Below are 12,277 nucleotides of genomic sequence, written 5' to 3' on the forward strand. Positions count from 1 at the left end.
TAGAATCTACTAGCAGATTTGTGGACGTTAATAGCTTTGTCAGATAGCAATACCCAAGGTATCATCGAATTGCGCGTCTTTCAAATCAGCGCAAAAACAACGTAACGAACATACAGAAACTAACACTATTCTCATTAATACAGAAATAATAATAAATATCGCATATATTCTGCCCACAATTGATTCACGGGATGGTGTCAGGGAGCGAAATATCTAAGGATAAAAAGTCAATTATAACGTAAATATTTTGTTTCTATTACGCTGCGTCTGCTTTTGTGTAGTGGTCAAAGCTTTATTGTCCGTATGTAGTACTAATACTATCATTTCCGCGATCATCATTCTCTGGCAGTTCCGCCTACAGATACCGTTGAGACTCAAGCGATTATCGAAAAAATGATAAGGTGTTTTCCTCCATTTGGTCGGGTGTTCCTCCGTTGGCGCGTTTCGTATTAGTTGATTATGTCCTTGGAAAGGGAGCGCGTGGAACATCAGTTCGATGATTCCGTCATACCGTTGTCGACCACAGTTTAATCCATTTGGTCCTGTCCTGCCAAAAACATCTAGTTACTCAGAGAAGATTTGAGTTCTGCTTGGGTTTGATGCCAGATAGCAATTCATGGCCAGTTATATTTGATTTGGAACTGATTAATTTCGATTGTACGGGTTCTCGTAGCGGTAAAACATAACGTTTACAGGAACTTCAAAGTAAACGATAAGTCAGAAGCTGGTCAAGCCAACAAGGTACCATAAAACTTCGTAAGCAAACTACTAAATAGCAGAACAGCGAAGCTGACTGATAAAATAATAATAGACACTAAAAAAAATGACCCAGCGACCAGTCAAGTAGACCTTGTGGATCACATGATGAATCCAGCCAATTCGAGCCAAGAGCTGCAACTAGAATCAACGACGTTGGGTTGCCGTGAGCTAGTAACGATGCACACTCGTACAGGTACTCGTAAGGTATATTCATTTTTAAGCGTGCTGCAGACAAAGCTAAAAAATTTAACAAAAAATAGTTCGGCTTTGCGCTAAACCAAGAACGCGAAATTTGACCAGAGCTTCACGGTGACTAGATAACGCAGCAACCTCACAAACGAAAAAGGTGTAATCCTGTTTAAAAGGGTGCCTAAACAGCCATCTCTTCTGTCTTCATTGAGCTACCAAAAAAAGACGTCTATTATCCTCAATCTATAAACAGCCTATGAAAATAAGACTACTAAAGCCGCACTATGTTCTCGATGAAATAGGCAGCGCACTCTCCCAGTAGCAAACATTAAACAAGCTGATGTCGACACATAAACATGACGTTCCGATAAAGAATTATATCGATTTGGTTCCTAACACTTGAATGTAGTTTCTCGTTTATAGGAAAAACTGACGAATATTAAAATACTTTGAACCAGTGTCCTAGGTTAACCTCGAATTGAAACAAGGCCTGATCGTGCATTAACATACGTCGTCGTCGTCGTCGTCGTCTAAAAAATCTATTACTTGCAAACACACCCCCTTATCAGTTTACAAAAAAACGTTCCAAGAGTAATCACAACTTCTCAGATTATTGCCCTATGCAGTGTATATCAACAAAGTGCTTCAGGCGTCTTACACACGGCAATTTTTATTCTTCTCCGAGACGGGCATTGTCCCCCGCAGAACAAACTGCCTACAATGGCATTTACCTGATGGTATCATATGCTTAATGTCAGTTTTATCGTAGACATTCTCCTGGCCTACATTGGCCACCTTGGCCCTATCGTGGCGCAACAGACATGGAAAAGCGACGGTCCGTTAAGCAACGAGTGCGTGTAGTGGTTTGAAGTAGCGACTTGCCCGTTGAACTCCACATGGGATAGTAAACTTTAATTCTATCATGAAGGCCCATTCAGTGTTTTTCTACTATATATATCTGGAAAGTCGGCGACAACAATTTAGCAGACTGATACATAGTGTGTTATCGTCTCGTTGTCCGATCCTAAAAATAATAATAACAGTGTAAGTTGTGTACATTAGAAATTTTGACAGCGTCGCTCGTTTCTAAATCACGAGCCATGATGACCTCTTTGAGGGTTTTTTGAGGACCCAGATTAAACTGATTTAGCTAATTTTTTCTTATTATTATGTGTTCTATGGTTAAAGTAGAATTAATTTCCGTATTAAGTGGCGTCTATTTTTTTATTTGCTACTAAAATGCCGACTTCACTAGTTTGACAGATCCGTTTTGCTTTACATCCTTGTGCAATAGAAATTGTATTACAATAGTTATTGCGCTTTTAAATGTTAATTTTATACTGGCCGGTGGTTTTATGCAGGATTGTTATTCAAGGGTTTTCCACTCGTTGTATGCTGTGAGAGAAACAATAGGACTATCAATCGCAGTCATTCTATCGTATCTTCTCAAGCGGCAGTCGTCGATACAGCACAGATATGTCACGGAGCTTATCACACTATAACTAGACATATACTATGTATTATGCCCTTGATACCGCGATAGGCACAACGTTGAACAGCAGTCGCTGCTCGATTCCAACCATGGTTTCGTTGGCTTTTCCGCTATTTGTGCTATTCGACATCCGACAGCCCGGATAGGGCCTTAAGCTACTCAGGCCGTGTGACGCGAACAACGAAAGCTCACTAGACACGGTTCGCATTGGATGCTGTCAAACGGCTGACTAAATCAACGCCTCGGATCTTCTTGTATACAGCTCTATTACAGGCGTTACTATCCGCGCTCGTAGCAAAACCAAGGACCGCCGCCCGTTCCCAGTCAGTTAGTGTAGGACATATTTGCATTCTAACAGTGAAGTCTTTCTTTTCCTTCTTTCGCTTAGAAAGAAACGACTTTAACACACGCAGCTTCGGTTAGGTAGAGGAAAGCAGTCAGAAAGGGGCAACAGAAACGCGACAAGCCGCCGCTGGTAATGCGTCATCTAATAGCGATAGGATCCAAACGCCAGGCTAATGGTGAAATCTGTTACTTGATCCAAGCAAGGACTGTTCGACCCTATTCTCTACTTACTCTTTTGGCAGAATCTTTTTCCGTGCCCAGAAAGCTGGCAAGAATCCATCGGTGGGCAGAGATGGTTGGCCGTTGATATTAACCAGCACGTTTGTTTTGACCTTTGCCTTTAGGTAGGAACATAGCAAGCAAAAAGGTCGTACTTCTGAGTTTTGACGAATCCCAAGTACAAAACCAAATGGAACAAGTGTACATTTTATACCACATGAGTTGGATTTCCTATTTTCAAGCGTATTATTTCCGTCTACAGTAGCATAGCAGAGGTTCAAACCTAAACGGGTAAATACAACCATGAATCATAACCTAATAATACTCCTGAAAATGTATTTTATTTCCTATATTATTAAAACGTAGCGTCTATTTGGTTGTATCAATGATTGGCTTTTAAAGTTGGCATACGGATTTCAGTGACCTATATGGCCTAACGCTTTGATGGTCCTATAAAATGAATGTATAGACGTAACTCTCCGAGAGGCAGCAATGACAAAAATCAAGACGTTTTGTGGTCTGTGTGTTCGTTGAAAAATTTGAAACTAATTTACTTAAACGATGATGAGTTCGCAGCAAGGAGTGCAACGAAAATTGGCAATGGCAGCAGCATATTAAACTCGTATGTGCTTTGGAATACTTTGTTTTTTTTTTTGTAATAGCTTATTTTAACATTGAGTGTGGACCTATCTGACTCGAAGCAAAAGGACGTTTGTAGCGAATTCGAAAACGAGGTCCTTCTGACCCATCTCTTCATTTTGTTGGCCAAAGAAGTGTAACAGTTGCAGAATTAAGGAGGCTCTGCGGGCCTATGCCTTCTATGAAGTGCAATACGGCCTATTGGAAACATCGCAAATCTAAATGGAACAGATAGCACGCTGTGCTAAACAGCAGGCTTCTAGCAACACTGCGAACACATCTATTATTTTTTGCACCTACGTCACTTGAACCATATGTTAGATGCACAGCCTTGTTGTGCAACTTATTTTACCTATGAGAAATGTAATGGTAGGCGTAGGTTCAAAAGATTGGACCGCAAGTGACGTTTTTCTACTTTGAGTTCATAAAGCATGTAGTGTTCCAAATCAACTGATATTTCTAATAAATGTAACACCTTAAAGGTGAGTTTATAAACTTCACATTTTGTCAAGTCAAAATAACCGTTATTTCGTTTTTGTGTTGGCTTGTCTGTACAGTTATTCTCTGATTAGGAAAGAAACGAAGCACGTTATGAAATTATCTAAGATCAATTGAAAAATCTCATACTAGATATTAAACTTCTTAAGCGATTGAGACGTCGTTCTCTTTCTACCGACCAGATGGATTTTGTTGGTTATTTCAAACAATTAGTAATAGGAAGCCATAAACAATCCCTTTGACTATCTAGATCGCTAATAGATAGATTATATAACATATTAAACGGTTAAAGTCTGCATATATATATATATATATACGAAGCAAATCAATAATATAAATCTATGAGTAAATACGTGTTCGCAGCTACAAAGGTGACGATAAAGCTTAGCTCGTGCGTTTCCGGTGCAGCGGCGACCAGCGGTATCATCAGAGTCGCGAAAGAGTTCCTTTAATTGCTGGCTGATTGAGCGTCCCCATCCCCCGTCCCCCGCTTCTAGTAGAGTGCGACGAGAGGAAGCCCAAGCAAAGGGCCAGGAAGTACGAGCGGCTCGCGGAAGCATGAAAATGGCCATTGAACTAGGTCGCGGCACGAGCGCGTGCACGTTTACAAGAAATTTTTTCGAGATCGGTGCAGGTGAGACGTGGGAAAGCTTTGCAATGGAACCGAGAAGATGCTTCTATTCTCCGAAGAAGGCCGGCTCACCAGAACTACTATGCCGTCGGTAGGGACAGATCGGTTAGGCGTTTAGTGAGTTCAAGAGTGTTAAGTGGTCTCTGTTAAATGAACTGAGTGTAAAATTTAAATCTAAAGCTTTTTTGGGCAGCAGTTGAAGAATAGCGAGACCGATACGTTTCACCGAGGGTAGGGTAACGGCTTACGCTAAGTTGATTCGGATGGTCTAAGGTTATAGGACAGAGACGCCTGGCTCCCTCTTCTAAAAGCGCACCGAACCAAGAGGGCCGTTGGTGTTCCGCGAAAGGACAGGTCAAAGTGCAGGGCCGATAAGATACCCGGGTACCTACCGGAGGTAGATTTGGTTGACAAAGAAAGGCAAACTAGGGTGGTAGCCTTAGCTTTGTCAGCATTATGACGCCCGAAAGCAGTATGCTTGTAGCTAAGAATATTATCCTCAGTGCATGAACCATCGCGCACCACCTAGGTAATCCCCCCAGTTGAAATCCACAGTAATGGAGGTTTGGGAAGGGTGTCTTCGACGAAGGCACACTATTTCAGAGCAGTCCGACAGTCTCGACTAGTCCCGCCAAAATCAGCCGAGGCCTTGGTATTTTCAACTTGTCACTGATGCCATTTAAGCGTAAACAAAACCGTACGCTGACTGGTGGTGTGCTATTAACCGGATAGGGGAATATGGGCTAAAAGTACGTGACTATGTACGCACCTACAAAAGACAGTAGGTCTACACTGCTGGTCAGAGATCTGCGAATTCATCGCTGGGGAAGCTGAGCATCAACCTCATTGGGCAAGGCGAACAGTAGCGGTCGCTACGAGTATTAACATGACAACAAGATGTAACGAGGGTTAGTATATATATATACATATATATATATATGCGACATGAATGTAGTGTGGCTCACTTATAACAAAGGAACAACAAAAGTTGACAAACCGTTTGTTATACTGAACTTCCCCTGACACGCTATTTTTATTGCTACACAATCACAAATTCATCATGGCACAAAACTGCGCATCATTTGTACAATCGGAGCAACGATCAACCATTATCCAATCCTTTCATGCGGGGCAAAACGCCGACCAGACGATAAATTATTTCGGTTGCCCCAAGTCGACAGTCCATGTTATAGTAGATATCTATGTGTCTGTGAAAGAAGCACGTCTAAACATAGTTCAGTGAAAAATTTATGACGGAGAGAGGAAGCTATGGAAAATTTTTTTTCTTTATAATTGTATTACTTCTATCGAGTCATTAACAAAAAATTTTCATGCGAAAAAAACATGTTACGGGCTGTACACGAAGACCTCAGGCACACGTCCCATGCCATAAAAGTCAAATAGATGCTTGTTGTGGCCAATAAAATCAGGATATTTAACCAATACTATTTATTCCTTCGTTTGCTTAAAATAAAGCAGCGGGTCATGCTCGATTTTTTTTTTTAAAAAAAATGCTTGCTGTCAGTGCAAAAATAAACCACAGAGATTGCTCACGATACAGAGAATAGTGTATGAGGGCACTTTTCTGGACATATTTCACGTTTTGAGCGTGAGAAAAGCCATTATACGACTAGAAAGACAACAGAGTTAACAATCTTGTTCATCATCTGCAATTAATAAACCGTTATAACCGTGAATAGCCAAAAAAAAAGACTATACGTTTTCAAGCAAGGTGGTCTATCAACTAATAGTAATCGGCCAATGCCGTATTGACTGCTTTAAACTATAAGCATGTTCTGGACCAAGCATGACTGATTACGATGTACCTATCGAGGGTTTTTGAAGGAGGCTTCAAGAACTCTCAACATGCAATCTTCAAAACAAGGCCAAAGAGCAATTTTGAGTTTAGATAGGCCACTCTGTCTTTCTCGTACGACGATATATTTATTGCGCAGATGTGAAACGAGCATTCAAATTGCAATGTAATTTTTGCGCACCCTGAAAGCACCCCCGTAGAATAAAGCAATGATAAGCAAAGCTGTAGTTCAACATGGGACAACAGTTGATTCGGTCGATTGTTATAAATGTGCCAGTCGAACGGCTAACGCCTCTCGTACTGCGTCATTGTTTGTCTTATCTTGCAGACCCTTGGCCTGTAAAGGCAACGGTTCAGGTACCAAACTAATTACTAGCTTATCTGCTTAAAGTAGCACCACATCAACCAGAGTCAACTACGATAGTTCAGTGTCATTACTGAGACGCAATCAAATAGTTTCTAGTGTCCGTCTAAGGAGAATTGTCGAAATAATTTAGCGGTACCGATTAAATATCTCAACAGTATCACAGCGCCAAAATCGATATTGGAAAGGTCAAGTAGATCTCGTTTCGAATACGCGGCAGACTATTGAATGTAAAACTTAGATTATCGTATAAATGCGCCCATTTCAACAACAAGCTCGGCTATATTACCTAATCAGTGTTGCGCATTGCCTAAAGAATCGGTGTTCAACACCTGGTCGTTTCGATCACTCATGTGTCAGATAAGTGAAGATTCTGTACGTTTCCGTCCGTCTTGCGTGCGTCCAGAGGTGACAGGAGATTGAGGCTTTGTAAAACTACTGCAAAGTATCTTATAACTATCTGAAAAACTGTTCCATCATATTCTTAGCCAAGATTGCATAAGCGTCCTGAGACGTTACGGGCAAACAGTTGTTATTGCTGCTTTCGAGTACCGAGAATAGCGTTCGTGAACACGTAATGAAACGGTAACCCCGTACGTCGTTAGATCCATGCATCGTGTCCTTATCTGCTCATACGAAATACCATAGCAGAAGCAACGCTTTCTTTTATCACAAGGCTTTCTGACATTACGCCTTCCATCTTCAGGGATTATAGCGCGAATGAACTCTTATCTGTCCGAAGATATTCTCAATTGCGCTGATCATTGGCAGGTGACAAGTTCGAAGTCCGGAGGAATTAAATTCTATGCTGCCTGTATGCCAACAGAGCATAGACAGGCTTTTTTTTTCCGCCGGGGCCCAGCCACCTTAAGCAATGCTCAACTACGGTGCAGAATATAAAACTTAAAACCTTTGTTTAGACAGTCCGCTAAGCCTCCGCGATTATGCGATGATGATGATGTGTCAAAATATATGTCACTTTCCTTCATTTCATGTTAGTTAGGACCATGCCTAGAACTTGGAACAGCAAACACATGTTATTATGCAAGCCTCCAATGTATCAACGACTTCCCAGCCAAAAATCTACTTTTGCATGATCTGCAGGGTTTCGGGAATAGTGGCTAGCTTTCAGATATTTTTTCCATTGGAACCATGAGTAAATTTTCAGCAAACTTTACAAATTAATCTAGAAATTTTTCATTTGCCGTGCTTATTCCGCTACGTTAACACTATTGAGAATGTAAGCTGTTGATATATGTAGTGTAGATCTAAACAATGTTTTTTTTTTTTTAGATATCTTAAATGCTAAAGAAAACGAAAGTTAAGGTAGACGTCTGTTTTTTGATAGCTATTATACTATACACAAAAACGCAATCGAAAGTAAGGATGTGCGAATATCTTCTATGGCTACATAATAGGAAAACGATTCCTGTATTCGCTACGTATGTGTCGGGGGCAAAAAAGCATTAGCCAATGCATTCTACGGTGTTTTTCAGATCAGTTTGTGAATCTTCTACGCTTTGGCTTCTTTGCTTTCGTTCTATTCCTTTCCGGCTCTTTCTGCGACTAGTTTGCCAGTACGCTAGCGAGCTTCTCGACTGTTTTCTTTTGACGAAAGCGCTTTTCCCATGTCCTATCCTCGTGTGAATTGTTCACTGCGCCGTCATATTCTCCGCTTTCCGCCCCAGGCATGTTTCATAGAGGTTCGTCCCATTTGCGTGCGAAGAAACGCCATGAGCAAAAAAAACACAAACTGCACGTGTCTTACGGCTGATAGAAGCTATGGATGTGTATCAGGATTGCAGACATAAGGCAGATCTGACAAACACTTTTCAATAGAACGACAAGTTGAGCATAAGAAGGCCAGAAGTATTAGGACTATTGATTTTCGCTCACTAACAGACTCTATTGACTAGTATCGAAATTTGCGGTAGACGCGAATTAATCGTATTTTGCTTTATCCAACAAACTCTGATTGCGACCTAAAGGTTACCTGAATTGTTTATTGAAAATAGGGTGAACGGTTTACTACCCGCTACATAGAAGTATATATTATTGTTAAAAAAAAAAAACTATGTCATCGAACAGTTGAAATAGAGATTACAGTTACACGAATTTGCACAATGAGACTATATACGTTCGTTAACGGTGAGCCTCAATGCAAAATCCACACTCTATACACACCCGTCGGACTCTGGGAGGGTAAGCTTGTGTTTACTATTGGTGTGAACGGTGTCGTTACAGGATGTAACTGTACAATAGCGGTTTCCAACGGATAGGGCATAACGTGTACGTTTTATGAGGGAAAACCCAACATGTAACGTTTCACGTTTCGTCTTATGGTCCCCGTAATGACGTTATGGTGACGTGTTTGCCTATTAAAGTTACAGAAAGCTGAGGTAGCCAAAGTTCAGAATTGAGTACCGAACAAACACCTTAGATGTAAGGCTTGTGATAAGTAATAATAATATAATGTATAAAAAAAAATGTTGAAACCAGACCCATCATTACTCTACTTTACTTTAGGAGCCAGCCTCCTCAAGCAATGATTAACAGTAGTACCGGACTTAAAATTCAAATCACTCAGTAGGTACGTTCTTTGGCGTGGCCTTTGTCACGCTAACTCTAATGGAAATTAGTCGTTAAGCAATATATGCTACTTAAGACTCTCGATTGGTAGCACCATTAACAAGCTTCTTCCAGGTTGTACAAAGAGTACAGTATAAACACTAGGACCAAGCCAACGGGTGCTTAGTTAGCTGGAAATTCCGTCTCCTTTTATACGTAGCCCTATAGCGTAGTATATTTTGTCGGCCCTATAGTATATTTTTTTACCTGTGTATCGATTTTGGCCTAAAACTAAATAGCCTCGGCATTCAACGACACCTGCTAACGTCGGGGGAAGAAACGGAACCTGGAGAACCTAAGCGGCTTTGATTGGCTCATTTAAATCAATGAACATAAATTATATCTGTTCTTAGTCACTCCAACATTAATCAGAGAAAGCAAACAGCAACACCAAATTTCCCAGTCTTTGCCTGTAAGCCCTTCGTTGCGAGGCCCTCTTAGCCTATACATTTCAACGCTCACCGTCTCAGATACCGGTAGGCCCCCTCACCTAACGGCTAACGTAGAACGTGCTAATATTGAAGTCTACTTGGCGATGTGATCAGTTTTTTTGTCAAAGTTTGCGCGGCATCCATTTGCTTTTACCCTAGTAATAATAATATGTGATAGGTACGTTAGTTTTAATAGAAAGTGTACAAGAATCGTTTTATAAAATGTTTCGCCGTCGAATCACTCATTCCGGGGTGAATTTTAATTGTGCGATTCGCTAATTGCTGGAATACTTTTTACAGCAGACGCTCATAAACATGACCGGACATAAATTAGTGAAAACAATAATTTATGCCTGTTGTTTCGGATCAGTCATGGTTGGACAAATGTTCAAGCTGGCCTAACAGCTAAAGATGTCGCCGTCGCAAACAACGCACCGGGTCGAAACTATCGCCGATCGGTGAATCGACGACGTCCATTGCTATAGCGACCAATAGTGAGCTACGGCGATTGAGTTCAGAAAAGCGTCACAAGTCCTTATAGCAGTAACAATAATATGTTAGATTTAATCATCAGTCGAGTTGGATCAAGTGGCCTATTCCGACCGCCACATTTTCAACTGTCTGGATATTATATAATAGGTGACACACATTGATTCTAATAAGAACGTACGTCGATTATAATATATGATAATAACGATGACGTTGAATGGTTCGTTCCGATTAACTGGCCAAATTCAAATGATGAGATTTGTTCAACCGTTAGGATACTGCTTATGAGAAATAAATCAAATGCAGACGCTCGTTAATACGACAAACAGTTTTACAGTCGAGAAGCACCGGGCATATTACACGCTAGCCAGTACTATTTTGTTATTACTTTTTTAATCGTGAGATTATAGCCGTTTATTCGGTACAAGGCTTCTCAGCTTCGTTGCCCTTTGTCGCATTATGTCAGTAGCTTACCACAGTTGTCTTCCGCTGCTGTCCACTAAAAGTGCTATCGGTATCTAAATAATTTCGAAATATTTGTATGTTATTCAAGTTTAAAGAGTATAGAAATACACTTTAACTACCGCAGTTCACCCAAATTATTTTAGAAGTCATGTTACTCTACTTTTATCCTGACTCCGATTCGGCTTTGTAATAAACGTCTCATTTACCCGTATCAGTCATCTCGCGTTTCCTTTACAAATAAGTCGTCTTCGTACCACAGCTAAACCGTCACTTTTTACAGCTAGTTCTCTATTATTCGAAAGTGCAATTTGTTCTCACTTTCCCAAATTCTACGTAGATAACGAAATAGAGCGAGATATATTTGGGTAATTTGCGACCGTTTCTCGACAAAATAAGGAAACAATTTAGTCGACTCTACAGTGCAAAATCTGCTGAAATGCAACCTTCTATCCGGTCTTCTTCGATCAAGATCAGAGATGCTTAGAGTAAAATTTGCAAAAATTATTACACAATCACCGAATGTATAAGTGAAACGATCGAATGGCAAGCGATCAGGATTGAAGCTGGAATGTTTTGTAGGACACGCTTTTGGTGTCATGCCTTGTCAAGCAGGCGCCTTTACACGAAAACCTACACTTAAACGGCGCTGCCTTCAGCGTACACATTTAGCACTTTGTCACACCCTCCTCTTTGGCGACCTATACGATAATAGGAAAAGACCCGAAGCTGCTGCCCCAAGATCTTGTCAGCGATAAATAAATACTACCAAACCTCTGTCAATAAGTAAGAAGAGTTGTTTTATTACATTGGGATTGCTTCAGAACTATCTACTAGTTACTTAGGGATGGTAGAGCTTGGTAAAAGGCACACTGTAATGAGACAATGGGGCACCGACGCATTATTTCATCGCCAAATACCGAAATGCTTGTAAAAGTGTCCTAGCAGACATTACTTTGGAAAATAAATAATATGGGTAAAATACGTACATAGAAGATCCTGATTTTTTCTCTTCGAAAACGTATCGCACGCTTTCTCATGTCGGTCTCAACCAAGTGCTGTGGTCAGTGGTCAACTATTCTGACGATCTGATCTGACGCTGTAAAGTTGATATTTGGTCACTGATCGAGCGACTGCTTAGTAGACTCCGGCAAGACGCTTGGTCCCATATAGGTAAGGTCATACCGGACCTTTTCACAACAAAGGCTCGTCTCGATATTTCACTAATCTCGTTGGTGTACTGAGTGCATGAAAATTAGTTCGTCCAATTGTCTCTCAAAATCTCATTTCTTACCACGCCGGATTCAAATCTTCT

This window comes from Varroa destructor, unplaced genomic scaffold (genome assembly GCF_002443255.2).
Source record: "Varroa destructor unplaced genomic scaffold, Vdes_3.0 BEIS01000005.1, whole genome shotgun sequence".
NCBI classification, from domain to species: domain Eukaryota; kingdom Metazoa; phylum Arthropoda; class Arachnida; order Mesostigmata; family Varroidae; genus Varroa; species Varroa destructor.